The sequence below is a fragment of the Eurosta solidaginis genome, chromosome 3 (genome assembly GCF_040869045.1).
Source record: "Eurosta solidaginis isolate ZX-2024a chromosome 3, ASM4086904v1, whole genome shotgun sequence".
NCBI lineage: Eukaryota > Metazoa > Arthropoda > Insecta > Diptera > Tephritidae > Eurosta > Eurosta solidaginis.
Window position 1 is genome coordinate 65,353,467 of NC_090321.1, and position 13,129 is coordinate 65,366,595.

Below are 13,129 nucleotides of genomic sequence, written 5' to 3' on the forward strand. Positions count from 1 at the left end.
AAATGGTTGCGCGCGTTCTCTTTTCGTGTCCTGCGCTCGCTAGGTCAATGCTCCGGCCAGCGTTGCCATATATTTTTTTTCCAGGTCGTCAGACGCCGCCCAAAAGATCGTCAAAAATCGCCATATCTATAGCAACAACCAATAACAACCAAAGTTGAGTTAGGACGAAGTTGGGTTATTAACGATTGTATTCGCCGGAAAAAAAGCGTTTTTCTGAAAATTTTCTTGATTGTTTTTTTTTTTTTTACCACATACAACATATAAAATCGATTTCAATTAATTTCGTTTTATTTTATAAATAACAAAAACGTCGTAAACATACAAAAGGTACTTGTTTTCAGACATTTATTATTTTTTTTTTGTTTTCTTTGAGCTCGAATCGAACCTCCCTTATCATTTTAGTTTCTTAGTTATACATTTTTGCGTGTCTTCAAAATAGAGGAACTGCGGCATTTGTGGTATAGCATTTAGTTTTTGGGTAATTTTGGCCTAACCAAAAGTCCAATTCACCTCTTTTTCGTCACATTTTGTTTGGTGAAATATCATCTATAGTGTATTTTATCAAAAGTTGAATACCACCAACGGTCGGGTGAGACCGAAATGCCGCTTCCCTAAAAATTGGCGGGTAATATGGTACGCAAACGTAGGCTAATTTGGTGTAATATACCATTTAACCCGAATAATAACCAGATCAGTTTTATTAACGAAAATATTAAATAACTTCTTTTAAATTTATCATATTTATTAATAGAAGATAAATAGCTTCTCAAAAGATAAAATAAAATGCTTCCTTGGCTCGTTGATATTAAAAATGAATAAGTTATTGGAAATATTAAAATTGCTTAAAAACTGCAATTTGTGTAAGACTCGCAAATAAAAATTGGATTTTTTTGGGAATGCAGACGTTATGAGCCCCAACGGTATCGCACTGTGAACAAGCACTCCATTCGGATATATTTCTTTCTTCCTTCCATAACTTTTCGCAAAAGGAGCAAATTGCTCCGTCTGGAGGTTTTTAAAAAAAAAATCCCCTTGGTTCGATTCTGCGTAGAAGACGCTTACTTTGGAGTCACTGGTTAATTCTTCACATTTGGCTTTTCTAGCTTTCGCTGCTGCTTTTTTGAAGGTTCCTTTTCTTTTTTAATTTTTGGATTCACTTTTTCCCGGATCTTCCGAATGCTTTCTTCCAACTGATTCTTATATGGTGGTTTTGTTAATACTGTCGCTTTTGACTTTCTTCTTATTCCGGTAGCAACTGGCTTTCTAATCTTAGGCAATGGTAAAATCTGCCATGGTGAAAGGACTCCTTTACTGGTTGATGCCACATGTTCTGGAGAAGTCACTCGATTTGTATTAGATGTCGGTGAAGTAAGAGTATGTCCAGTGTTCGAAGTTGCATTATTTTGCTCGGAAACTTTAGGCAAGGTGCACACGAGGCTACGCGTCATAGAAGAGTACAAGATATTTCATATAGCTACAATTTCTCTACGCCTCAAGATCAGTAAAGTAAGAGTATGTCCAGTGTCCGAGGTTGCATTATTTTGCTCGGAAACTTTAGACAAGGTGCACACGAGGCTACGCGTCATAGAAGCGTACAAGATATTTCATATAGCTACAATTTATCTATGCCTCAAGATCTGCACACGAAGCTACTCTCTAGCGTCGCTACAAAAAGTTAACAATTATTGAAAAAAATAAAAAATTAAATTTCTTCAGCTATATCCGTCCCCGAAACCAAAAGAGAATAGGTATTAAACGTTGTTTGCAACCCCGTGCCTTTGTAAATTATGAAAGGCAATTTTAAACCACCGCGGACTAGAGAAAAGGCTGATTTCTAGTTTCCAACACTTTTTAGCCTATTAAACGCTTCAGCAATGTCTAACCAAGCTGTTGTGGTGTTTAATACTCTTTTTCGCTTTGGTAATATACCTTTCACACACTTTTATTAACTAAAGTAACATTTTTTAACTAATTACACAAATTTGCATACAAAAAAATTTATATAAACATCTTCTTCTTCCTTTTTTCAAGCGTACGTACGCTCAGCGACCAACATTGCTGTACGCTTAAGCCCCCATTACTGATACTTAGCATAGACTTGACTTGACTTGGCGTAAACTTGGCAACTTAGCGACGATTATAATCCACTTGCCGCATACAATCTGGCATCATAATCAGCGGTGAAATTTATTTTTAAATAAATGTCAATTTGTATGACAAAATGTCAAGATGAAATGGAAACATACAAATAGCATCTCAAAATGTAAACGTCACTTAGAACTTACATAGAAAATCAAAATTCAACAGACTTCTAAGTCAAGGTAAGTGTTGCTATTTGTTGCTGATTACTCAGTAACATGCAATATTCATTTAACAGAACTGTAAGTGACAGTTCTCAAGCCAAGTCAAGTCTATGCTATGTATCAGTGTCGAATGGGTACATCTGAAACCGTTAACTGCAACCTGGCCAGTCTGAACCTTATAATACGCTTTGGAAAAGAGACCAACTAAATCGAATTGAGTAACTTTTCGAGCATTTTCTCCCACAAAACGCTATAATTCGTTACTGTAATAAGTCTTGAGTGGGCTCATGAATGCTCTTTCTAGCGGTTGCAATGATATTTTCACGAGCTAAGTTGATCACTTCAATATTTATTGCTGTAGTGTCCATCTAAAATCAACATTATTGGATCTATTTCTTGTTGTTTGAATATTTCAAATAAATCTTACATAGAAGGCAGGCTTAGATCGTAATTTTTCATTACAAAATCGTCCAAGCGTCATTCAAGTTGAAAATCGTCAAAATGACGACAGCGTCGTCAATCTGTCAACGCTGACCATGATCTATCCTGACAACTCAATGTTATGTCATTCCCATTACTTTATATTGGCTCAAAATAAGTAGGAATGCTACCCCGCTTTGTCACTTGAAGCTTACTCTGGAGTGTATAACGTAATAGGGACTCATCCCTACCATTTCCTTCTCATGCGCTGTGGAACGCGTTCGCATACCCAACTTTGCGTGCCGTCCGTTGCACCTCTCTTGATCTATGAACCTCTTGAGTCCTTCTGATGAGGCTTCCTTAGTAGAAATGAGTATGGGAGTTTTCTTACCAAAGGAAAAAACCGCGGGGGGCTGCACAATTTCTAAGAGCATGTGCAAAACCTACGTTATTAGATACACAAAGTGGCCCATATCTCTGAAGAAAGAAAACTTAAGACTCACGATGGTCATACTAAGTGGACACTGCCTTCTGTCGTCACATGCTTATAAGTTAGGCTTCGTCAGTGACAGCAAGTGTAGGAAGTGCGTGCTACAGGTAGAAACGGTCGAGCACGTTCTGTGTGCGTGTACTGCGGTCACCAGGTCAAGGCCCCAGCTAGTAGGGGCGGAAGTGTTGCCAGATCTCGAGGCAGCACCTGATTGGGGTTCTTCCGTTTGGTCGTCAAACCAAATTCTGGTAACACTATGGACACATTAGGTCTATGTGAGGTCTTTATTCACCGGCCAGTTCAACCTAACCTAACCTTCCTTACCATAACTGAGGTTTCATCTCAATCTCTAGCCTTCGCAAAATGAGCACCAAAACCACGAGCGCTAAGACTGAAAACTTTTCCTCCAGATGAGAGTATAAGCTCCTGTACATACGCCACATTGAAACAAGCCTCTTTAATCGTTACGAAAAACTCGTTCGACCTCAGTTTACAGTGTCGGAGGTTTATATGTAAGACTCCGCCTATGACCCCATTATTCGCCGCTATTTTGAGGTTCTCAAGGTCTTTTTCTACCTTACCTACCTTCAACACATTGCGGTTATTGTCTTTGGAGCTCCACTTTCTAAAACCCATGTACATACTACTAGCGCTCCAGGACATTCACGCAAACTGTAAGTGCAACACATCTTCCGTTTCTTTATTAATTTGGAAGATGTACATATCTTACCATTGGAGTTTCGGCAATCTAGTAGTGACACAATCAGGGACTGCTTCTCAACTGCGTTCATCTTCTTCTAGGAATCTGGGCGTTAGCTTCTTAGTCTTCTCGTGTAAGCTGGTGTCTGACCGTTACCCCGTTTTAGTTTATTAGCCTTCTCGTATTTACTTCTTATGCCATAATTAACCTCCTTCTTCTGTCTTGTAGCTTTTGACGTACTTAGCTTTTTAGTTCTGTACTCCCACTTACGCCTCTTGAAAGTCGGCTTTTCAGGTTCGGCTGATTGTTGCCTCTTTTTTCCGCGCAGGCTTTCTTCCTCCTCGATACGATTGCAAAATTGTGAACTGTTTTCCACTGTCTCACGGCCCCACGCTAAGTACTCGCTTTCACTTGAATTATTAAACGTGTCAGTCTTTTATGGGACCGACGATATTTACTCGCATTTCGTAAGTATTGTATATTCTTTAATCATTCCCTTCGGTCTCTTTCATATCTGTGATCTATTACACTGTGCAACAGCTGGCTGGGTATTGGACCAAACCCACTTTTTTGTAGAGATTGAGGCTTAAGTAGACAAAGTACTATCTCCGTTTTTCTAAGTTAGCCTCCAAAAAATAGATATCGGCTTTCGAAGTTCGAAATTCTAAATTTGGAAATTTTATTTTTTTGTTAACGCGTTCAGCAAATTAAAAAAGTAAAAATGTATTCGTGGTCCGCTTTTTTCTTTTATTTCAATGGCGAAAATTCGGAAATATGAGCTTTTTCATTTTTTTGAAGTTCTCATTTTTCACCTCGTATAACAGCTGTTATACTAAATTTCTCAAAAAAAAAATAAGGGAAAGGAGCGGACACCGACCACATTTTTATTTTTTTAAGTTGCTGAACGCGTAAACAAAAAAAATAAAATTCGAAATGTAGAATTTCTAACTTCGAAAACCGATATCTATTTTTTGGAGGCTAACTTCGAAGAACGAAGGTAGTACTTTGTCTACTTAAGCCTCAATCTCCTCAAACAAGTTGGTTTGGTCCAATACCCAGAAAAAAATTGATTTTGTCGCATAGTGTTAACAATCTTGAACTGGTCACTAAGCCACTGAAGCGAAAAATACTCGTACACTATATTTAAACAAGTATGTAGTATATGGTTTATGAAACATTTTATCGATCAATCATATTAACAAAATAAAATAAAACAGGAAGTTGGGTTTGAACAAATCGCCCACAGCTCCAGCGTTTAATTGTAATAAAATAAAACCGTGAGCAAATTATTCTTTAATTGTTTGAATAAATTATACATATGTATATGTATGTATATATGCATAGTACCTATATATTATTTATAAATGTTCATAAGATAGGCATGTCATTATCACAATAAATGGGTGTGTAGATCACTCTTAAAAATCTTAAGCACAATGTACCCTGCAGTGAAACACTAATCACAAAAAATAGCAATTGACCATTCGAACTTGCAGCTTGGTATTAGCTACATATGTCTTTTTTTATACTCAGCTGAGAAGAGCTCTCAGAGTATATTAATTTTGTTCGCATAACGGTACCCTGTAGCGGCATAAACTAATCGAGATAGACATAGAATTCTATATATCAAAATGATCTGGGCGATAAAAGAAATTCATTTAGCCATGCCCGTCCGTCCGTCCGTCCATAAACACGATAGCTTGAGTAAATTTTGAGGTATCTTGATGAAATTTGGTATGTACTTTCCTGGGCACTCATCTCAGATCACTGTTTAAAATAAACGAAATCGGACTATAACTACGCCCACTTTTTCGATATCGAATATTTCGAAAAACCGAAAAACTGCGATAATCCATTACCAAGGACGGATAAAGCGATGAAACTTGGTAGGTGGGTTGACCTTATTCCGCAGAATAGAAGATTAGTATAATTTTGGACAATGAGCGTGGCACCGCCCACTTTTAAAAGAAGGTAATTTAAAAGTTTTGCAAGCTGTAATTCGGCAGTCGTTGAATATATCATGATGAAGTTTGCAGGAACGTTACTCCTATTACTATATGTGTCCTAAATAAAAATTAGCAAAATCGGATGACAAACACGCCCACCTTTTAAAAAAATTTGTTTAAGTCAAATTTTAACAAAGAATTTAATATCTTTACAGTATATATGTAAATTATGTCAACATTCGACTCCAGTAATGATATGGTTCAACAAAAGACAAATATAAAAGAAAATTCCAAAATTCGCCTTTTTTCATTTAACTTTTCTAGAATACTTTTAATGGCATAAGACGAACAAAAATTTAACAATCCTTGTGAAATTTGGTAAGGGCATAACTTGTATGACGATAACAGTTTTCTGTGAAAATGGGCGAAATCGGTTGAAGCCACGCCCAGTTTTTATACACAGTCGTCCGTCTGTCCTTCCCCATGGCTGTTAACACGATAACTTGAGCAAAAATTGACATATCTTTACTGAACTTAGTTCACGTATTTATATGAACTCAGTTTATCTTGGTATTGAAAATGGGCGAAATCTGACTATGACCACGCCCACTTTTTCGATATCGAAGTTTTCGAAAAATTCAAAAAAGGCCATAACTCCATACCAAATACGAAAAAAGGGATGAAACATGGTGATGCGATTGGTTTTTTGATTCAAAATATAACTTTAGAAAAAACTTTGTAAAATGGGTGTGACAATTACCATATTAAGTAGAAGAAAATGAAAAAGTTCTGCAGGGCGAAATCAAAAGCCCTTGGAATCATGGCAGGAATACTGTTCGTGGTATTATATATATAAATAAATTAGCGGTACCCGACAGATGATGTTCTGGGTTACCCTGATCCACATTTTGGTCGATATCTCGAAAACGCCTTCATATATACAACTAAAGGCCAAACCCTCATTAATACCTTTAATTTGATACCCATTTCGTACAAACAAATTCTAGAGTCACCCCTGGTTCATCTTTATGGCGATATCTCGAAAAGGACTAAGGCCCACTCCCTTTTAAAGCACTCTATAATACCTTTCATTTGATACCCATGTCATACAAACACATTCCAGGGTTACCCAAGGTTCATTTTCCTACATGGTGATTTTCCCTTATTTTGTCTCCAAAGCTCTCAGCTGAGTATGTAATGTTCGGTTACACCCGAACTTAGCCTTCCTTACTTGTTTTAAATGTATATACATCTACATTTGCGCGTAAAAAAACCCTTATCATCACTTACCCTGCAAAAATCGCGAGTACTCCATGCATGCATGTATGGAGTACTCGCTATGGACCAAGCGAGTGCTCCAAAATTAACCACAATTCATACAAAAAGATGGTCCAAATAACATTGCGATGTCCTAGGACCGGACCAGATACTCCAGCTCCGCATTACATCAGAGTAATCCATGGAGTACCCATAGTCCAATAAACATCTTGTAGTTATTACAATCGTTAAAAACGAGCAATGATCGGCTTACAATATGTTCGTGTAGAAACATGAGTTGGCCCATTGCTGCATTACAGTGGAGTATAATGGTAAGTACTCCAGTGGACCACATGATCCAACGATTTTGGTAGGGTATATAATGTTTAGGAGACCCATTTAGCGGCAGTGATTAAATAACTAGCTACAGAACGGGTTGTACCAAATAGCGGAGACACACACCTCTGTTGGCCATAGTGTATAACCTAAAGCTGAGTCGGTTGCGGTGAATAGTGAACACACACGACTTGTAACGGTAAAACATAGACACACACTTAAGTTACATCTGAGTATAATGCGTATTTAAATTTAGGAGTACTAATTTTCTGCACAGCAATTTCAGAAGTGCAGATAAAGTTATGTACTTGGCAGTCCATGTAAAGTTTAAGTGCATACGTATATAGATGTAAAAAAAACACAGCTGTTATTATTACTTGAGATTATGTGATGACACGTAAGAGAGATCACATTCCGATTTAGTCGCCACTACTCCGCATGCGAATTTCTCTTCGCGCGCTTTCGGCATTCATCAATCGCGGCATCACTAGAAACGCCAATTTACTCACAGCAGTGCAACAATGTATGTCTCTGCACAATAGGGAAAATAAATTCCTAATGAAAGGCTCCTGTCCAAAACATCTGTGTAACGACGTTCGCCGTGAAAACGATGGCAATGAAACATTGCGTGTTTTGTGTGTTTCCAATTCAGTGGGACAGTGTGGATAGAAAGGAACCTCCTCTATCCTACGCTTATGTAGTTACTGCTTGAAACCACCGTGTCTACTCGATATCTGTGTGAGGTGGTAGTTTAGCTCGAAGGTGTTTCCGCTCGTATCATTCCGCTATGTTCCGAACGAGCATGAAGGGCCAGCGCCCTTTCCCAATTCTTACCACCGTTCTTGCCACCTAACTATTTTTTGTGACCTTGCGCTTTCTTGCCATCTTCACATGTCCGGCTGATTCCAATGCCATACAGATCGACCATTAGGCAATAGATAAACTAGGATTTTTCGAGATAAAGTAATAATCATGTCACCCTCCTATAAGCACATGCTATTCTTATAGCAGTAATACGGTAGGCTGCTAGGATATATTTTTGGTGGGTTATTTAAGATCCGTGCCAAAGTAGTGCTGCATATAATAATATCGAGCGAGCTACGTTGGATAATAGCTGACGGGTAGATTCGCCTGCGTCGTCGATGTTAGGCATTATTCCTGTTAGTGCTCCACTAACTCTAGAAACTTCCTCTCTCACCGCCCTTAAGTGCTCCTTAAAAGTTAGTTTTGCGTCAATGTTTACTCAAAAACATTTCAAGAAAGACTTTGAATTTATTTGATAATCTCCTATGGTTAAGACTAACACATCCACAGTCCGCTTTGAGCTCACCAAAACCAGCACCATGCTCATCAGCCATTCCTCTATTCTTTCCGCGGTATCATTGCATAATGCTTGTGGAGAGCAGATCCAGCTTCTTGGCCAGTGCTACTATGACAATATCATCTGCGTAGCCAATAACTTGCGTGCCTCTCGTAGTGTCGATTTATAGAACACCGTCATACATTGCATATCAAAGCGTTGGCCCTTGAACAGAACCCTGACGAACACCACCTGTGATGTTATGCTTTCTTGGTCCCTCATCACTATCAAATACGAGTACTATGTCGCTAAAATAGCTACCAATTATTCTGAGCAGGTAAATAGGTGTCGGATAGATAAAACTACTTAACCAACTATGACAATTTTGTTTCATTTGAGAGTTTTTAAAGCAAACGGTAGATCAAAAGTGAAAGCCGATTCTTGATTTTATGGTTCACTTCAAAGATCAAATCGACGGAAAATTGAGTCTGAAGGGGCTGGCTAATCAATCTTCAATTCAGTCGTTTTAATAACAGCATCTTTAGTCGTTGTTGTTGTAGCAAAAAAGGCACTCTATGAAGGTTTTGGGGACTGCTATCAATGTTGATGATCCTTTGCCGGATATAGATCCGGTATGTTCCGGTAACAATCACCATTTAGGTACCAGCCCGGATCCGAAATTAAATATGAGTACATTGAACTTTATAGGCCATCCCTCGGCCCATGCCATAGCTCTATGAGGATCTAATGAGGAAGCAAGCAAGAAATGAGAAAATCTCCCAGTTTCAAATTAAGTATATTTCTGCATCTTTTCAGCCCAGGGTCTGTTAGTAATTTTTTTAGTCTTTTTAGCATCATCCATATATATATTTTAATAAATTTCAATGGACCACGTAATTCGAACAATGCATGCGTATTCATCACAGGCGCATGTGAGAAAATAATTAAAACAATTTTTAGATAATTAATTAGCTATATTAGAGAAAATTGTAAAGTTTACAAGGACATGTTTCTGAATTTCACTGCTTCATCAGCTAGCTGAGTATTGAACTCGAAATCTCCAACATTCATACTTTATATAAGTGTAAAGGTAGATGCCTTTAAACACTCAGCCATATGAATGCCCCACTGCTCGCTTTGAATTGGTCTCTAAGTATTGCCTTTTTGTTGCTATACCTTTACTCACCATTTAGGTACATACTGTAACGAATGTACTGTAACTCCGCTTATTTTCAACTTGCTTCTTACGTTCGTATCGCTAAACTGTTGAATAAATAACTCCAATATTGAATAATGGAAAAATGGCCTTTATTAAAGTACTTCACAATAACACTTATACTTTGCAACTAGTTTGCTTAACAACCAAACTGATTGATAGTTCAAATGAAACTCTACTATTGCCCGCCAGATTGCGTGCTTAATCAATAACTGCTTGATAGCTCAAATCAAACTGAATTCCAGCGCCTCTACATTTGCTGCCTTTTATACTCTCTGATTTCGACGTTCGCATCTTCTTGGCGCTTCCAGAATCTACTAGTTGCCATCAGCTCTCAAACTTCTCAGCTGTAACTACAATTGCACGATTTTATAGCTTCTCTCATTGCATACTTTCAGGAGTATCTCAGATGCATGCATGTGTTTGTGCATTGATTCTTCGCTGCTCGTATACGTACATGGTACATAAATATGTGTAGACGCAATTATTGTATCGTTTATGTAGCTACGTAATGATTGAATTATTGATGTGAATTCACGTCACTGCCTAGCATCGGCTTAGAGATAGCAGCACCACTTAGTTTTGCTAATATTCGTAACACTGCCCTCCACCTAAGTCTGATCGTCCCGATCAGACAAATCTCCCAATCTAAACGCCGCTAGCATCTCCAGATGTGCCACTTTTCTACTCCGTGGTTTCCCAGTGGTTTGTATGCGGTAGATGGTATCACTGATCTTCTTCACAACTTTGTACGGGCCTTCCCAACTGCACCGAATCTTGGAGGGAACACCTTTCCGCCGGTGAGGGTTGTATAACAGTACCAAATCTCCTTCCAAGAAACCTTCCGAATTTTTGTTCTCATTGTACCTGCGTTTCATCTTACTACTCATTATTCTTGATCTTTCCCTCGCACTCTGTTGTTTGGCCAATGAACTTCTTCGCAGAGCTTGCACTTGACGGATTGAATTTGCATCATCATTATCATCTGGACGTTTCACAAAAGTAGTGCGCGCTGGCTTGAAACCACCCTTGCATTCTTTCTGAAAAATTCTTTCAGTCGTTTTAGTGCGTTCATTAGGTTTTGTCGATGCCAGTCTTTTTCTCGCAGGTACTTTTAATTTCTCTTTATTTGGCCCATTCGATCCACCAACCTTTCCTTTTGACTTTCGTGGCCTTTGTCGAGTCTTCTCCACCATTACTCGATTACTACTGAACCCTTTCTCCAACTTGAAGGTAAGTGGTACATCCTGGTTCTCATAACACATCACCCTTCTCTGCATATCGATCTTGATGTTATGATCAACCAAGAAGTCCACTCCCAATATGACTTCTTCAACAATCTTTGCCACAACGAATTTGTGTAGAACCGTGACCTTTCCAATCAAGACTTCACATATCACTTCTCCCTGAACTTGGTTATACTAGCAAGTGACCGTACGCAACCTTGCTCCAGGTAACGGTTTTATTCTCCTGTTGACCAAGTCAGATCGGATCAAGGAATGAGATGCGCAAGTATCTACAGTCAGTACACGCTCCTTGCTACCCACATTCCCTTTGACGGTAAGACTGCTTGATTTCCTTCCAATTTCAATAGCTGGATCTAGCTCTCGATCTCTACCTCTTACTCGCTCTTGCTCATCTCCTCCAGCTTTGCGTTTACGGCCACCCACATTGTTGGAACTATTAGGACCAAGATCGCAATGACGTGCAATATGACCGGACTTCCCGCATTTGATGCATTTGATAACTTTTTCACTCCGCCTTTGCGATCCTTTCAGCGCCTCCAATATTGCGTCTACCCACTCTGGCCTTTCTACTTCCACACGGGGTGCTTTGTACGCTGGCTTACTCAAAAGTGAGGCTGTTTCCTGAGTCAGAGCATGCGATACCGTTTCAGCAAATGCTAGTTTTGGATTCGCATATGTAGCCCGCTTCGTTTCCACATCTCGTATGCCATTCATGAAGCTCTGGATTTTTACCCTTTCAGTGTATTCCACGGGTGCGTCCGCATTTGCAAGATGAGCCAATCTTTCAATATCTGAAGCTAACTCCTGTAATGTCTCATTTGCTTTTTGGTAGCGGTTTTGCAACTCAATTTGGAATATCTGTTTTCATGTTCGCTTCCATAACGTCGTTCTACAGCAGCCATCAATGCTTCATAACTGTTCCGTTCGTACTCTGGAATCGTCTGTAAGATTTCCGCTGCAGGCCCATTCAATGCCACGAACAGTGCAGCAACTTTATCTCCCGCATTCCAGTTGTTCACTGCTGCGGTCTTCTCAAACTGTAGCTTGAAGACCTGGAAAGGAACAGAACCGTCAAATGATGGTGTTTTTATCTTTGGATTGCTTGCTGAAACAACTGGGCGGTTTAGTTGTAACTGCTCCATACGACCTTTTAACGCTTCTATTTCGGCATCAATTTTGTCCTCGAGTTGCAAAATTTTTGCAACCTGCTCTTCCAATTTCACAAAGAGCTGCGATGATACCTGTTCCGAAATTTGTGCCGACATTTCAGGTATACGTGCCTCTTGCGCTTCCAGTTGAGATGCCAAATATGTCTTCTGTTCTTCCAATTGTGATGTTATACGGGTTTACTGCGATTCCAGTTGGGATACCATATACGTCTTCTGTTCTTCCAGTTGTGAACAAATTTGCGTTTCCTGTGCTTCAATCTTCGATGTTATTCGTGTCTCTTGGGATTCCATCTGTGATGACATATACGTTTTCTGTTCTTCTAGTTGAGATGACATATACGTTTTCTGTTCTTCTAGTTGAGATGACATTGTCGATGTTTGAGCAGATGTTGCAGCCAAAATCATGTTCAAGTATGTGCTCGTAACTGTCTGCGATGTTTCGTTTTTCTCTTCAATTTTTGTTGTTGTCTCGTCCCCATCAGGATAAAAGACATACTCGTCCACATCAATTCCTTCTGCTTCCATTGCCTCTCGTAGCCGTGCCTGAAGTTCGAGTTTAACGCCGCTTGTATTCAATCCACGGCTTTCCAACTCCTTCTTCAGTTGCTGGATCTTCAATTCACTGAACTTTGCCATGTCCTTGTTGTCCTCTGGAATTTATTCAACAATTCCTCTTCTGACACCAATTGTAACGAATTTACTGTAACTCCGCTTATTTTCAACTTGCTTCTTATGTTCGTATCGC